Below are 7,694 nucleotides of genomic sequence, written 5' to 3'. Positions count from 1 at the left end.
AAAAAAAAATACATGCACGTGCATTTGCATTTAGACTGCTTGTTGATTTTGATTTAAGACAGTGCATCTAGTGTGTGCTCTCTGCTCGATGTTGAAAGGATTTCATTTCTCTTTCCTTAGTAGCTAGGATTTTCATTGCAAAAAGAAGATTAAACGACTGTTTATCATCTTAGATTACATTTTAGGAATTGTATATCTACATCACGAGGTGAACCTGAAAGGAAAATTTCTTAAGAAAGATCAACTGTAAAATAAATTTAATGAACATAAAGATGCTTTGGAACCTAACGCACAACATCTAGAAGTCTAGGTTAGAGATGTATTCCGACATCGTAAAGCCTGGTAACTGTCACTTTCATCGTAGGTTGGGTGATTCCTCCTCTTTGAGACAATAAGTGCCACTACGGACTTGTGATCCCACGTACGATTGAGTATATATTGGGAGACTACAATAGGCTATATCTTTTATCCTTAGGAAGCGGTGTCTGCTACCCTATTGATCGCAATGCACTAAACACAGCATTCAGGAAGATTGACTGCCGCACCGTAAAAAGTATTCTGTAGTTTTGCGATTGGTTTGGTAATCCCTCTGTCTAGATTTCCAGAGTAGTCTCTTTTGTTCCTTTTTAGACTCCTTAAAAGAAAAGGTCCATCTGAGCACTTGTCACTTCAGGCTCATTAAAAATGGAAGGCGACTAGAGTCATATTTATCTTTTTTCGACTCTTAAAAATTGAAAAAGAAAGTTGTGTCAAAGCATCTAAAATTTATTTTAATCAGAATAACGTCATTGTTCCCTCGTTGGTCTTAGGTTGAGAAAATGGAGTCCAGCAACCAAGGATTTCCCCTTGGGGGAATTCTTAGTCCTTTCTCCTATTGGGGAGATGTTGGTGCACCTCATATGGCCACATTGTCCCTTCTAGGACTGATAATTGGCCTACCAGTATGGCTTTTCTCAACCTCTATCGTTCAAAGAACCATAATTCCTGAACAATCGAATCACCAACTAGATGATACCAGAATTTCCCCCAAACCTTCTACTTTGTTTGTCTCTCCCTCTCCTTCTTTCTCTTCGCTTAGTAAGATAGTAAAACTAAAAACCAAGTAATTGAGAAGAAGAAGAAGGCGAAGGAGAAGAAGAAGAAGGAACCAACGGTAAAAAGGGGCAGCTGTGCATCATCTAGTGAAAATCCGCACACTTCACCGTCCAAACCTAAATCTCCATGTGTCATCTGCAAAGGAGACCACTATCACCGAGATTGTCCTTGCATCCCACGGATCCTAAGGGACTAGTCTCCCCGCTTGCACAATCCAGTGTCGTCAACGTCTGATGATCATGTTGAAGGTACACCATCAACTAGTGAAAGCGAAGTCTCCGGACAAAAAGGAAAATCTAAATTTCCCTGCAGACTGTGTGAAGGCAACCATGCCCTCCACCGTTATTCCTTCCTGGACAAAGCTAAAAGAGTCTTGGATAATTGTCCTGTATCACCATAGCGACTCCCTCCTGGATACAAGAAACTCTTGCTGAATCCATCGCTAGTTGAAAATCCGATTGACCCACCTTTGGATTCGGTCAAAGCACCTATCATTGAAGATAGATCCTCTGAGTCCACATCGGACCAAAGTCAACAGGTCGAGATGGCAGTCGACCCCATCTTGACTTTAGAAGATTTACCTTGAGATGATACAGTCACCAAAGAGAATGAGAACGACACCATTCAAATTCTTTTCGTAAACATAGACTCTGATGAACATGAGGGCAATCTGCCCATTCTTTTACAGTAGGAAGGAAATTTGTCAGGGTTGTATCTGGCCGTTTATTCGGTCCCACCTCCAAGCAACCTAGTCGTTTCCTTCGATTGGAATCTACTAGGTAGACCCCGCTTACCATTGAATCTACCATTTCGAATTATAGTGCAAACTTACAAAATGGTCATGGTTGGTACCATCATAGATGAAGGGGCTTCTGTGAGTATCCTTTCCTCAACTACTTGGAAAGCACTTGGTTCGCCATCACTTTTGCCTGAGATGCGAAAACTGACAGGCTTCGATAAAGGAACCAGTCGGCTGTTAGGGATCCTTCCAAGTTTGCTTATAACTTTGAGAAGGAAAACTATTTATCTGAACGTAATGGTAGTCCAAGGACCTTTAGATTACAATCTACTCCTTAGGTGTGATTACATTTATAGCATTGGAGCCATCGCCTCCTCACTCTTTCGAGTAATGTGTTTTCCGCATGAAGGCAGAGTGGTCTAGCTCATAGACCAGCTATCATTCCCCGGTTCATACATAGCTAATAGTCAAATGCCATCCCTAACAGATATTTTTGCACAAGAAATGTCTCATCAATCTCTAGTTCATCCACCTGATGAACTCGAATGATTTGGTGGTTTGTGACTGAAACCCAAGGGGCATGCACCCTGGTTTAGTTCGGCAGGGAAACTTCAGGTATAGGGTCGGTTTTCGCAGGGGATATATGACTAGTCTGACACACCCGTCCATTTTGGAAAATGGGATTAGACCACAATAAGATATCTCTGTTAGAAGGTAGGCCTTTCTTGATAGAACAAATGTTTTGTCTGCAAATTGAAGGGTAACCTAGAAAGGTAGGGTTTCCCTATAGAACAAGTGTTTTGTCTACAAATTGAGGGGTAACCTGGGAAACTCTACTTCGGTATACCTAGGGGCATGCAAAAATTTTTCATCAAAGTGAAAAGCAACCATTTATTTTCTTAGTTTGTAGGTTGTTAACCCTTTAAACTCGTAGGATTGGTCGTTCCTACCTTACATAATGAAAGGAGTCGGAGCATAATTTCGAATGGTGCAAGCTCCCTAAAAAATGAACCTATCGATGAGACATCCTTATTATACGACTGGCACGAGCAGTTTTACGCGAAGTTCAAGCTTGTTAAAAATTAAACTTAGCAATGAGCATATGTTCCACCGGAGTTTAAGCTCATTAAAAGATGAACCGAACTCCAGTAAATAACCATTGTGAATGCATTATCATCAGCTTTTGAGCCTTGGTTGTGTTCTTACCATCACCTCCACTTTGTTATTGCTAATCATTCACCTCCATTTGATTGTTTACCCCTTTTTAGGAACAGCTGCGACGAGTGATGCTATTAGCCACCTTTTTACACTGTCGTGATTAGAAAGTTCCAAATCTTACCTGGAACCAGCTGCTATCTGAAAACATCACTCGTTCGTAAAAAAACAAGTGTCCTTTAAGATCTTTTCATCTGACTCGTAAAATATCAAAAGATTGTCGAGCGATTGGCCTCTCCAGCTCGTTAAAGTGATTGGAAGTGATATCCATCCTCTAGATTTTAATCTTTTTGGACCTAAGGGATTATTACAAAAAAAGATCAAGCATTTGTCTTGTTTGGCTCATTAAAACTATCGAAAAATCATCCCTTTCACATTGTTTTATACTTTTTCGAACTTAAGGGATTATATTATGAAAAAGGAATATTGGAGTTTTCTTTCCGTCTCTTTTCAGACTCTCTAAAATTGAAAAGGACCGAGTTATCCTTGTCATTAAACTCGTTAAAACAATAGCGACAAACTTGTCCATTCAGACAAGAACGAGTTTCATTGTTGCTAGGCTCGTTAAAATATAGCGACGGGTTTGCCCAAAGGGAAAATTATAGAACAAGCATATGTTATCCCCCTCAAGCTTGAGAAAAATAAAGAGGTACTGGTCAGAAATGACTGAGGAAAATTGGGAAGAAGACTTGAAGAAACTTTATTGGTATCAGGTCGCTCTTAAACATGACACTTTCACTCCATCACCATGATTGAGTCGGGTTGGGTTATTCTGTTCACCGGTCATATCAACATTGGTCCACCGTACCATCCACTTTTGGGGTTAACGCTATGTTGTGGTAAAAACACAACCCCCCCCCCATTATTGATGTGTTCACTTCAAATAATGGGGACCCTTTCTATAAAAATTTTGGCTAAACACCTTTTTGGGTTTTTTTTTAGTTGATTATCCTACGCTTTTGTTAATTTCTCATTTTCTTTGGATTCTTGTTTTGATTGTTTTGTTTAAATCAATTTTTTATAAGCTTCCCATTGACGCTTATTTCGCCTCATTCAGTGAACTAGTTTGAAAATGGTACTCCTTTGAAGACTCATCATTTATCTAGTCTCGGTAAAAAACGCATAAAATGTACAATATTGCATTTTGTAAATAAATTAGTTCAATAACGCATTCATTTTAAATATTAATCCCTAGTGAGTTTTTACTAACATTTTTCATTTTTACTTATATAGCGAAATCATAAGAAGCGAGATTTTAGAAATTTACTTCAATTTCCAAATTTATTACTAATCTCGAAAATCCAGAACATTAAAGTGGCTATAGTTTATTTTTATTTTTACTTTTATTAAAAGTCACTGTAGTTTATAAAATAAACCTCATAAAATAAAACCAAAATAAAAATTAATCTTTAATTAAATTTTAAATTAATTAAATTAATTATTATTTAAAATATAATTAATTTAATTAAATTAAAATTTATATATATATATATATATATATATATAAAATTCATTTCGCAATCGGAGGATCGCATCGGGACTTTTTAATAAACACATCTCTTAAATCCCGATACCCCTCCGACGCCGATTGCCGATTTGCTTTACATCACATCAGAGGTTTTGTTTGGGACATATGTTAAATAACCATGACACCTTCATGCCCCCGATGCCGATTAGCGATCATAAAAAGTCATGGAACATATATTAAAAACACTAACAATATAAGTTTTGTTTTAAAGCCTTTCATGCAACACTCATTCATTCGTTGAAAGGTAAGTTAGATAGGAATGAGTGAAGTAAGGTAGGTTGGTATATTTTAGTTTAGTTTAAAATATTTAATATTTAATTAATAAATTTTAAATTAATCAGATTAATTAATTTATAACATTTAATTAATTTGATTAAATTTAAATTTAAATATCATTTAGATTAATATAAATTAGTTTTTAATTAGATTAAATTTGTTTATAAATATCTAATTAGATATCAGTTAATTAGATTAATAAATAGTGGCTTTGGATTGACGGTGAATAAGGCACTCCTTGCGATAGGTCATTCAAATGGGTACTTAGGTTAGTCTTAACTAGAAAAAAAAAATTAGATTAATAAATAGTTTATTAATAATTAGTTTAGTTTATAATTAACAATTAATTTAGAATTAATTAGAATCCTAATTTAGGATTAGATTCTTAGCCCAACAACAGAATTTCTAGATTCATGCCAGATTAGATCATCAACTTTGGAGGCTTATAGATTGAGTTATACTTGGCCAAATGAGGCCTAGGATGGCTCATTGGAAAGATAAAATCAAGGAGAATATTTTTGAGGAGGTTTCACTAATATATTTGGTCAATTATTGGATCAAAAATCAGGTAGGCAATCAAGCTCCGAATTTCTAAAACAAAATCAATTTTTTGAGTTATTTTCTGCATTTTCATTTGTCCAAGCCTCTTCTAATTGCAAATCCATTCGTCAACAATATCTTTGGCCAATTAAACTATCCCAAGCATCAATAGAAAGCTTATATTTTATTTTCAATTATTTATTTAAATAGAATTTGATTGGATTTGATTTAATTACCAGAAATGATATTTTGATTTTATTGTTGCATCTTAATTCATTTTAATTTCATTTTGTAGGAAAAATGTAGAAGAAATATGGAGAAAAGGATCTCAATCAATGAAAAGGCTCCAACAATTAAAGATTGGAATTCTGAGCAAATAAAATTGGATTTCGCAGATTTCTCTTCAAAAAACTTTCCTCTCAAGAATTCCTTCACAAATATTATAAATAGCAGATTGCAGAATGTAATAAGGGGCTACTCTCCTCTACAATTTTAGACTTCTAAAAGCACTACTGTAATATGAATTTAGAGTTGTAAGAGGGAGGAGAGAATATCTCAGATCTCGGGATTATTGAGGATTTTTCCTTTGTATCTTGAATTATGTATGAGAGGCAAAGTTTGCACTATTGTGGCTCTAGTTTTGAAGACATAAGTTCAAGCAATATAAAGAGCTGTTGGAGACCAGGGATAGAGAAATGGATGCAATAAATTGGTATTTCTAATACTACTATTTCAAATATCAGTTTCATTTTTATGGTAACAGAAATGTCTCATTCTATTCATGTTTGTGTACTATTGTCAATATGGGTAATTTGTCTCAATGTTGTTATTATGTATCTCTGTTCTTATGAATTAATTTCTGATTTCTGAGTAACTATTTGCTCAGAAATCTGTCTTATAAAACTGATTTATTGAATGGTAATGTGTTGTGAACTATTTCCACATATTATTGTTTAATTATTGGATTTACTGATTTGATAATCAATATCATTTTTGTGAACTACTTCCTGAGTGTTGTTGGTTTATTATTTCAGTTAATAGGTCTCAATAGGATGTGTTTTGATATCCATAATATCAGTTAATTGAACTACTTCATTAACTTGATATTCATTATAAACAAGACACATTTAAAATCTCAATACTTTAATTATCTTTCTCTTGGTTGGGTTATATCTATATTTGCCTAATTAAGATAGGATTAAGATTAGTTTCTTTTGCTTGCATCTTAGAATAAGCTTGCATTTAGAGTAATTTCTATATTCTTTTAAGTCCTCTTCTCAAAGAGGCAAAACTTTAGTTCTGGCTTGGTTGAACCAAAATCAGCTTAAGGGTCATTCTCTTGCCTAATCAACAAGAAGAAGTGATCTAATATCCCTGTCTATTGGTAGTTAAAGATACACCATAAACCAATAGCAATAGGGATAAGGTAATTGGACCTAGTTAAACCAGTCGGAACCAGTAATCCAAATGGAAAAGGAGCTGCTTTAAGGTTTGGACCGGGTGGTTATCACCCATTGTTGTTGCAGCGATTTTTGAGGCATCAACATTTTTGGCGCTAGAAATAGGGCCTGAGATTTTTGTCTATTGGAGTCTTTTCAATTTAACACTTTATTTAATTATGATGGCTCCTCTTAAACTTCCAATTTGGAGTTGTATCCATGGACGTGCATCTTCCAATACTCCACCCGAAGTGGTAAGACTCTTGTCTCAAGTAAATTTCAATGGTAAGAGAAATTCTTCCGCTTTTAATTATGTCCTTCAATTTATTCAAAAGTTTTCAAATTATGATTTTCATGGAAATGATGAAGGCATCTTATGCAGAATTTTTACTTTCAAATTTGCGGCAAAAGCCAGAAATGGGTGTAAAACTCTTTTAGTTGCTTCTATTCGCAGCTGTGATCAATTTGTTACAATTTTCATTTGCAAATTTGAAGGCTATGATTATGAACAGGTATGTAATGAAATTGAATATCTACGGAGGTTTGATAATGAGTCTGTTATTGATTTTAATATTCGATTTCATTTGAATTGCTTAAAATTTAAAGTCAAAGATAAACCTATGGAAGAAGAATCATTATATTGGTTTGAATATATTTATTCTCTTCCTTCCATTCGCAATCCATATGAAATTAATTCAAGTTTTTAATTCCATCCCCTTCTAAGATAAATGAGAATTCCAATATGGATGTGTAAATAAGTTGTGATGAAGTGGTTTCACAAAGCTTGAAAAACATTTCTATTCAAATGCAAGAAGACAACAACAGCAATTTTGGAGAAAGAGCTGCCTTGGAATCTAAAAAT

Source organism: Pinus tabuliformis, chromosome 8 (assembly GCF_031772625.1).
Source record: "Pinus tabuliformis cultivar Carrire ecotype Pingquan chromosome 8, CPIR1, whole genome shotgun sequence".
NCBI classification, from domain to species: domain Eukaryota; kingdom Viridiplantae; phylum Streptophyta; class Pinopsida; order Pinales; family Pinaceae; genus Pinus; species Pinus tabuliformis.
Note: the sequence above shows the minus strand (reverse complement) of the source record.